Here is a 9,455-nt window from a genome sequence, read left to right as displayed (position 1 = left end):
ACCCTTTGCTATATTTGATGTAGTATTGTACATTTTATCATAGAAAATGGATGGAAATTGTTGGGAGTTTTATATGGGTTTCCCGAAGGGGGATGACTTTGGGTTTGTGTAATTTGATTAGGATTAATAGTTCATTATAATTGTTTGTGTAGCCATTGATATTCCATTTTAATATCTTGCGAGCCATATTTGCGTATTATTTAGGTTTATTTACGTCTGGTTTTAATTACATTTTGTATTTCGAATTTAGTATTTAGTTAATTCTGCCATATTTTAAGCTTTGATCTCGTTAAAATTGTGCTGTTTGATTTATCTTTGTTGATAAGGTTTCTTTTAGTCCTATTACTTTTATTTCTAGGGAGTATATTTACTTTACTGTTTGCCCTATCCTTACTGTTATTTTCAATACTGGAGTCGGTTAGCATAAATTCGTCTTTCTTGTCATCGTATCCTATGATGGGTCTGCATGTGTCTTCTGATGCTGATGGGTTGTGAGAGGTTGAAGCTATTGCCGAGGGGATAATCTGTGTCAATCTATGTGGTTGAGGTTCGCTGTGTTGCATGCAACCTTTGGTATAGAGACCCATCATGGTGGTGTCTTTTCCTATAGATCGACCAGGCCGTTCGGTTGTCTACTTTTTGGAGGGTTTTTATAGCTTTTACTTCCTTAGGGTTAATAAAGACTGGACAGTTTCTCTCTAGGGGGGTGCTTATTATCTGGCATATTTTTTTCTGTGCGGTTGATGCAGCAGGTCCCACGCTCGCATTTTTCTCCTAATGTCATGTCAATATGGGCAGGTTGGCTGCACATAAAGCAGGTCTCTGTGTTCTTGCAAAATTTTTGGAGATGACCTAGTCGTAGGCAGTTGTTGCATCGGATTGGAGCTGGTATATAAGGGCGAACTTGGACCCTTTCATACCCTATATATACGTGGTCGGGGAGGTCCAGTTTTTCAAATGTTAGGGTAATAAGTCCAGTTTCTCTTGTAAAGGTCTTCATAATTTTCCTTACAGCTGACACTTTTTGGCTTTTTAGATTTTCGAGCATCTCTTCCTCATCAATTCCTCGCAGATCATTTGAGTATATTATACCCTTTCGGTAGTTTAGAGTTCCGTGTTCTGAGACTGCTAGTTTTAGGGGTTTTTCGGCTTGTCTAATGTCTTTCGTTTGTAGGAGTAGGTTTCCGTCGCGTAATTTCTTACAACTGACGACTTCACCTCCGCACGTTATATCAATAACTTTTTTTATGACTCCTTTAAAGGTTGAATCATCGGTTCGGGATATGATTAGGTATTTGCTGGTTGGAGAAGGTTTTTCCTTCCTTATGTCTGGTGGATCGCGCATAGTTCGTTTTGAACTTCTTGTGCAAGCTAGGGAATTGTCACTGCAGGTGAACTTGCTGATAACCAATCTAACCAATTTAACCAATCTAACCAATGATAACCAATTTTTAGAACTGGATGTGCGTTTGAATGTTTGTCCCTTAAGTTTGCCTCGCTAAGAAGTTTGATTTGGGAGAGACACATGACTGTACTCAACGTCTGCCAAAAGTAAACTGAAATACGTTTTAATGTTGTGCATGAGTCCATTAATCCAAACTCGGTCGAAAGCTTGAGATACGTCGAGAAAAATAGCGCTACAGTATTCTCGCTGTTCGAAGGCTGTTAATCTGTTCACTTGCTCGATGGTTCCGTGGTTTCTTCGGAAGCCAAAATGGTGTGCCGAGATAATTTTTCAAGCTTCCAGATGTGGTATTATTCGAGTTAGCAAGCATTTTTCAAACAATTTAGATAAACAAGATAGAAGGCTTATTGGTCTGTACGATGACGGTGTTGTGTGGTCTTTTCCAGGCTTCGGTATCATTATAGCCAAGATTAATGATACAATTAAATAGTTTGCAGACGACCTCTATAGCGCATTTTGGAAGTTCGATCAGCATCTTTGGCGTCAGTAGATCACTACCGGGAGGCTTTTTTGGTTTTAGCCCTCTGTTGAGCTATCAGCGTTTTGATAGCGGCCGAATTAATAGACCAGGTTCAATTTTACAAATCAATTTATTGTGGGTCAATTTAACCCCAAAACAAATTCCGCGGCCGAACCAAAACAATGCCGAATTACAAGTCATAAAAACCTAAGAGCTTGCGCAGAAGCTCAACCAAAGCTCCCCAAAGCGCATACGCTACAAATAACAATAAAGCGCATGCGAAACTGGGAGACAAAACAGAGACGAAAACATGCTGATAACAACAGCTGCAGCTTAGCATTTTATGATTATTTTAAATGCACCTTTTGGTGGCTGCTTGGCCCAACATCCTCCCCCCATTGAAGGGTGAGCCTTCAATAACACTGTTGGAAGGGGCAGCAGTCACATCATTCCAGTGGGTATTCCTTGGGTTGTCTTTCCTAGCATAGAGCGACGACACATCCCGTGATAATTCACCGCGTCCAGAAATCACCCAGCCAAATCGCGTATTCTGGGCAATGGGAAGCCCGTGACCTAATTGGATTTGACCAGCCGACAATAGGTCAAAGAATAAGCTGGCTCCAATCAACAGGTCCACTCGCTGCGTTTTGTAGAAGTTAGGGTCAGCTAGATCCAAATTGCCAGGAATCTTCCAGCCCGAAGCATCTATGTCCTGGCTAGGTTGATAGTCCGTTATATGTGAAGCTACAACAGCCTCAATTTCCACTGAGTACGTGCTAAGGCGGGACTTCAAGCACACATTGACGGATGCTCCATCCGTATCAAACCCAGCGCCGCCGAAACCTGCCACCGTAGTGGAGCATTTGGAACGGCCAAGCTGAAGTTCATTCGCCAGCCGCGACGAGATGAGGTGCACTTGTGAGCCGGAATCCAATAAAACTCGGCAAGGCAAGAAGGCTCCAGATCGACCACGAACGAGTACATTGGCTGTTGGCAGGAGCACTAGCTCAGCATTGCGATCCTTGTTCATAACAGGGTTGATTGAGCGGGATGGGTGCGCAACAGTAACGGCACCGATGGGACGGGAGACTCGTTCGGGTGAAATCTGCCCGCGAGGGTGCAACAAAATATTATGACGGTGATTGCACGTCGAGCAGCGGGAAGCTGAGCATCCACGAGCGAGATGGCCATCCTCCAGACAAACAAAACATCGAGCCAGACGCCGCACTTCGTCGTACCGTTCCTCAATTGTCAAAGCACTAAATTTTGAACAAGAAGGAAGCTCGTGCTCCGAAATGCCACACAGGGCGCATAGAGCAGGACGGGCGTTAATAACCATGCACGAAGATCGGTTATTCCAAGATCTACCTCGGCCCACTTGGTTAGCTGGGGGAGACGCCGCCAAAGAAAACTCGACGCATTCAAGAGTCCGGCACCTTTGCTCCAAGAATCGTGCCATGGACTCCCAAGACGGAATGCTGTCGTTGCTTCCGGCGAGAGTGTCCTCCCACTTGGCCTTTGTGGCAGGATCCAACTTCTGCAGGATAATCTGGATAAGCAAGCATCCTTGGATCTCGGCAGCTGATCCGGAACTCAGAAGAGCCCGCATATGCCCATTGAACCGATCCGATAGCTCCCGCAAAGTAGTAACAGATCCTGGCTCGACCACACGAAGCTGCAGGATCTCATTAATGTGAGACTGAAATATTAAACGCCGATTACTAAAACGATTGCGCAATAGGTCAAGGGCCACATCGTAGTTCGCGTCATTAATTTCCAGAGCTCTCACCGTATCCAAGGCTGACTCGCGCAGGCATGAAATGAGCCACCGGAGCTTTTCCATTTTCGTTAGGTGAGGATGGCTGTCGATCGTGGTCTTAAAAAGGGCGCAGAAATCCGGCCACTCGGCATAGCCGCCGCTGAATGTTGGCATCGGCAACGGTGGCAAGGAGGGGGCTTGCTTGTTTGGCATTGGCGATACACTGGCACCGTCGAGAAGTGTGGAGTGGGCAGCGATTCTAATGGAGCGCTTGGCAACCTCCAACTGAATTTCCACTTCCACATCAGTCGCCAGCTGCGAGAATCTCCAATACAGATCACTCCCGATCTCGCTAAAATTAAGCTCCTCCAACTCTTCTTGAAGCGCGGTGAACCGCTCACGCAAACGCTTCTCCACCGACTCCAGCGCCACAATGGAAGAATCCTCAGTCCGCGCCGCAGCCTTCACCTTATGATGCAGCGCCTCCATTTCTTGGCAGGCCACATCTGCTCTTCTCCGCAGCATCCTTTCCCGGTTTGCGGCAGCAGCTCCAATAATCTCAGATCCAGACTCCATTCTTCAATTAAAATGCAACTTGTAGCAACAACAACAAGGGCGTTTTCTTGGCACTTTTAATGCTGATAACAATAATAAACCGGGATGAAATCACGTCGGGGTCACCAATGTTGAGCTATCAGCGTTTTGATAGCGGCCGAATTAATAGACCAGGTTCAATTTTACAAATCAATTTATTGTGGGTCAATTTAACCCCAAAACAAATTCCGCGGCCGAACCAAAACAATGCCGAATTACAAGTCATAAAAACCTAAGAGCTTGCGCAGAAGCTCAACCAAAGCTCCCCAAAGCGCATACGCTACAAATAACAATAAAGCGCATGCGAAACTGGGAGACAAAACAGAGACGAAAACATGCTGATAACAACAGCTGCAGCTTAGCATTTTATGATTATTTTAAATGCACCTTTTGGTGGCTGCTTGGCCCAACACCCTCTATTGACTTTTTCGATTTCGTTCTGAAATCTGATTAGATTTGTGGTATTTGTTTCGGTCTACTTCCTTCCCTTGAGGAGTAGAGTTTTAAGCTGCCGCAACGAGTACCCCTTCCAGGGCGCTCGTAGTGTGATGGATGTCCGTGTTCTATGTGGAGTTCTATGTGGGCACTCACGTACTTTTTGTATTTAATCCAGTTCGTTTTTGGCGATTGGCGAACGGCAGCGATTGAAATGCTTCCGTTTGTATCGTATTGTATATTTGCATCGATTTGGCCTGCAAGAAGTTTGTTGCAAACCTTTTGTGAAAATGGTGTTTTAATCGTTCTCGTGATTAGAACTCCAGTTCCGCCGTATGCTTTCCCATCTGGATGATCAGTGCGGTAGATTGTATAGCCTCTTATTTGAAAGTTGCATTTCCTTGTAAGATGCGTTTCCACCAGTAGCATAACGTCAATATGGGAATCGATCAATATTCGTGACAATTCTAGTTTGTGCCGTGAGACACCATTGGCGTTCCACATTGAAACTCTTAGGGTCTGCATAGATTATTTAGACCGTTGTGCTACGAGCAGCTGTATTACCATGATCTGGTTTCGAACAAGTGTTTGCATGGTCGTTTTCATGAATGACATAAGCTCCATCATACTTTGTTGGAGGGTAAGCATCATAGTTTCCGTTTTGCCATGTGGCAGTTCTGGGGCCTGTTCAGCGCTTTGTGAGTTAGGCTGATTTGGATTTTCCATTCCAGATCGTAGAGCATCAGCATAGGAGAAGCCGTTGGTGGTGTTTAGGGGACCGAATGAGAACCTCGCAGCTTTGGCGAAGAAGACGTCTGGCGTAGCTTTTGATGCAATGTACACATTCTGTGGATTTTGGTTGCGTGTTGCGGTCGCTTGACGCATGCGACTCTTCAACTCCTTGTACACCATACATCCTCTATAGTTCGCCGTATGGTTGCCTCGGCAGTTTCGACATTTCTTCGCGGTACTGCCCTTGTTTGTAGTGGGTGTCTCCGCAGACTGCACAGGCAGCCCGAAGTGTGCAGTATGACCTAGAGAGTCCATACTCTTGGCAGTTAGTGCATTGCACTGGACCGTTGCGTTTAAGTGGCTCTTCAACTGTGATTCTCCGATGTAAAAGATATTGAAGCCGGTAGATTGGGTGGACTTCTTTTTCAGCGACCTGCTTTCTGGCTCGAGCTCGACCTTGAAGAGTGGTTGTGGCTTTTTATCATTAGTTATAGAATGTTGACTGTAGAATGTATTTAGAATGTTGGCGGCGAAGCCTTTTTCTTTAAAGGCGGTTTTTATTTCCGCGGCGGTAACATCTGGTTCGATTCGCTTACTACCACTTGTATGCCCTTGCTGCTTTTCAGCTGGTATGTGTAATAGTTTATCCGATCATTGTCCAAATATTTGGACACGATACGGAAGTGCTCTTCAGTCTTGGTTTGCACCTTTGTTTCGTGGATGTTCCCTTTGATAAGCGGGACACCATGAAAGTTGTCACCGTTCCCGATCAACGCCGCAACTTGGTTGACTCGAGTTTTTCTCTCCATTTGAAAGGCTTAAGTCCGAAGGATATCAAAGCCGAATTGAATGCAGTTCATGGCACATCTGCACCTGTGTTTTCGACGGTTTACAAATGCGTGAACGAATTTAAACGTGGCCGTTCATCCACAAAAGATGAACATCGTTCAGGACGTCCAGTTGAGGTGGTTACTCCTGAAATCATCGACAAAATCCACGATCTGATTTTGGGCGATCGGCGAATAAAAGTGCGCGAATTAGTTGAGGCCACAGGCATATCAAAAGGGACAGTCGCTTCAATTTTGAATGAAAAATTGAATTTAAAAAAAAATTTCGGCAAGATGGGTGCCGCATTTGCTTACAGATGAGAATAGGCGCAATCGTGTAGTGGACTCTAAGGTTATAAAGTGCGCGAATTAGTTGAGGTCACAGGCATATCAAAAGGGACAGTCGCTTCAATTTTGAATGAAAAATTGAATGTAAAAAAAATTTCGGCAAGATGGGTGCCGCATTTGCTTACAGATGAGAATAGGCGCAATCGTGTAGTGGACTCTAAGGTTATGTTGACGCTCTTTCATCGCAATCAGGCCAAATTTCTTCGTCGATATGTGACTGTAGACGAAACCTGGATACATTACTACACTCCAGAAACAAAGAGACAGTCATCACAGTGGATTTTCAAGGGTAAACGGGCTCCGAAGAAGGCAAAAACTGTGCTATCGGCCGGCAAGGTAATGGCCAAGATCTTTTGGGATTCGCAGGGCATCATTTTTACTGACTACTCGGGAAAAGAGAAAAAAATAACAAGAGCATATTATGCGTCGTTATTGCATCGGTTGAGCGAGGAAATCAAAGAGAAACGACCCCATCTGAACAAGAAAAAAGTCCTCTTGCATCAGGACAATGCACGTGTGCACACCTGCGCTGTTTCCATGGCCAAAATCGAGGAATTGAAAATGGAATTCTTGCAGCATCCCCCTAAATCACGAGATTTGACCCCTAGTGACTATTTTCTTTTCCCCAATCTGAAAAAATGGCTTGGAGGACGACGGTTCGCGAAGGAAGACGTCATTGCTCAAACAAATGAGTATTTTGAAGAGCTTCCGAAATCCTATTTTTTGGACGGGATAAAAATGTTGGAAAAACGATTGGCAAAGTGTGTAGAGCTGAAAGGGGACTATGTTGAAAAATAAAAAAATATTTCTGCAAAAAACAATGTTTTTATATCTTTTTCTAAAGGCTTATTAAACGACCCTCGTACCTACTACTCTGCGCGATTAATTGCGATCGTAGCCTCCAACATCACTGACCTTCAGTCCAATTTTGCGTTGGACGTCTTGTCTTGGAAAATTCTCGCCAATGGAAAGCAAAGGAATTCCTTTTCACCAGCCTCGGCGAGTTGATTTGCTGATTGGAGCTGGATTATTTTACGAGCTGCTTCGTGTGGGGAAAATTTACTTATCTCCTGGTGTACCCTTAATCCAGAAAACTTGTCTCAGATGGGTTGTTTGTGGAGGCGGAGGCCGTGATAATGGTAAGGTCCTTATGGCATCTGAGCCGTCACGATAAACTTTTTTGCCAGTTTTGGGAAGTGGAAAACTGCACCGATCCGATTGTGAAGGATGAAAGGAAGTTGAAGAGAAACATAAAGACCATGTCAGCACCTTCAACTTCATCCGTGGGCGATGCTGAGGCCACCCTTTCCGGCAATCTTCAGTTTCCCCCACTGCGCACCCTGGATGACTTTTTTCTGGAATCGGCTGGAAGGACTTCGACAAGTGAGGTAACCGAGTGGTGAAGAATTTTCTCTACTACAAAAGCAATTACTTTCTGCTCCTTCTGACCATCCGGCCAAGACCATCAGTCCAGGCCTTGATTATTGCTGTGATCTGGCAGTTCTTCAGTGAGAAGTTCAAGTAAAACTTTATTGTTCGACCGGCAGTTTGACCAGCGGAAATGCGAATTCTGCGGAGCAGAACGCTGAGCAAAAGTGGAGGATATCTTTTCTTGCACCTGGTAATCGCTGTGATCGGAAAACTGAGCTAGTGCTCCTGCCAACCGTCAATGTGCTCCTTCCAACCGTCAATGTACTCGTTCGCGGTCGTTTGGAGCCTTCCTGACTTGCCGAGTTTTTTTGGATTCTGGTTTACAAGTGCACCTCATTTCGTCACGGCTGGCGAGTCAACTTCAGCTTTGCCGCTCTACAACGGTGGGCGGTCTCTGAGTTTGAAACGAATGAAGCCTCTGTTCATCTGTGCGGGGAGTTCATCGGTAAAAATTGAGGCTGTTGTAGCTTCCCACATTACAGACTGTCAGCCCAGCCTTAACATAGATGTTTCGAGGTGAAAGATTTCTGACAACATGGATGTGTCTGACCCCAACTTCCACAGAACGGAGCGCGTGGACACGCTGATTGGATCCAGCTTATTTATTGGCTTGTTGTCGGCTGGCCAAATCCAAGTAGGTCACGGTCTCTGCATTGCTCAGAACACGCGATTTGGTTGGGTAGTTCCTGGATGCGGTGGACTATCAGGGGAATCATCGGCGTTCTGTGGCGACCCTCACGCACTTGTTGCAAAACTTCAATCTGAAAATTGGTCTATTGCATCTTTTAATGATCCCATTTTTAAATGGGGGAGGATGTTGGGTCTAGCAGCCACCAACAAAAGCATTTAAAATAATCATTATATATTTAGCTGCAATGGCTTATTATCACTTTTTATTCTTGTCTGTCTGTCTCCCAGTTTCGCATGCGCTTTGTTGTTATTTGTAGCGCATGCACTTTTGGGAGCTTTGGTAGAACTTCCGCGTCCAAGCTCTTAGTTCATTACTTGGCATCATCGGCATCAATTTCAGCGGGTGCATTTTTTAGGCTTTGTTTGAACCCCTAAAAAAAATTGAAAATTTGAAGTTTGATACAGACGGCGATTGCAGGAGTTAAATCTTTAAGATACAGACTTAACCTGAATTGCCTCTTTAACCTAGGGTCGGTGGCCCAACCGCGCATAACCGGGATGTACTACGCATTTCATGCTTAATACACATCGGGAACCGAACGGATAAAGGCCCGTCCCCTAAAAGCGGCTGATTCAGCAGAAAGCTGGACTTAAAAATAAGTATTTACGGATGATGCCTATTTTAATAGGTTTGTTATAAGTGTTTTAATACGAGGATTGCTATATATATTTCTGGCCTAGGCCATACTAAGTGTTGCCTGGTGCCATCTGACG

The 9,455-nt window shown here is 44.8% G+C and overlaps 1 pseudogene; it reads left to right on the top strand.

Moving 5' to 3' along the window:
• Positions 1–7,879: 7,879 nt before the first annotated feature.
• On the top strand, positions 7,880–8,345 carry LOC6504549 (annotated as a pseudogene).
• The last annotated feature ends 1,110 nt before the right edge of the window (positions 8,346–9,455 follow it).

Source organism: Drosophila ananassae, assembly GCF_017639315.1.
Source record: "Drosophila ananassae strain 14024-0371.13 chromosome 4 unlocalized genomic scaffold, ASM1763931v2 tig00000256, whole genome shotgun sequence".
NCBI lineage: Eukaryota > Metazoa > Arthropoda > Insecta > Diptera > Drosophilidae > Drosophila > Drosophila ananassae.
Note: the sequence above shows the minus strand (reverse complement) of the source record. Positions and strands in the feature narration are given on the sequence as shown.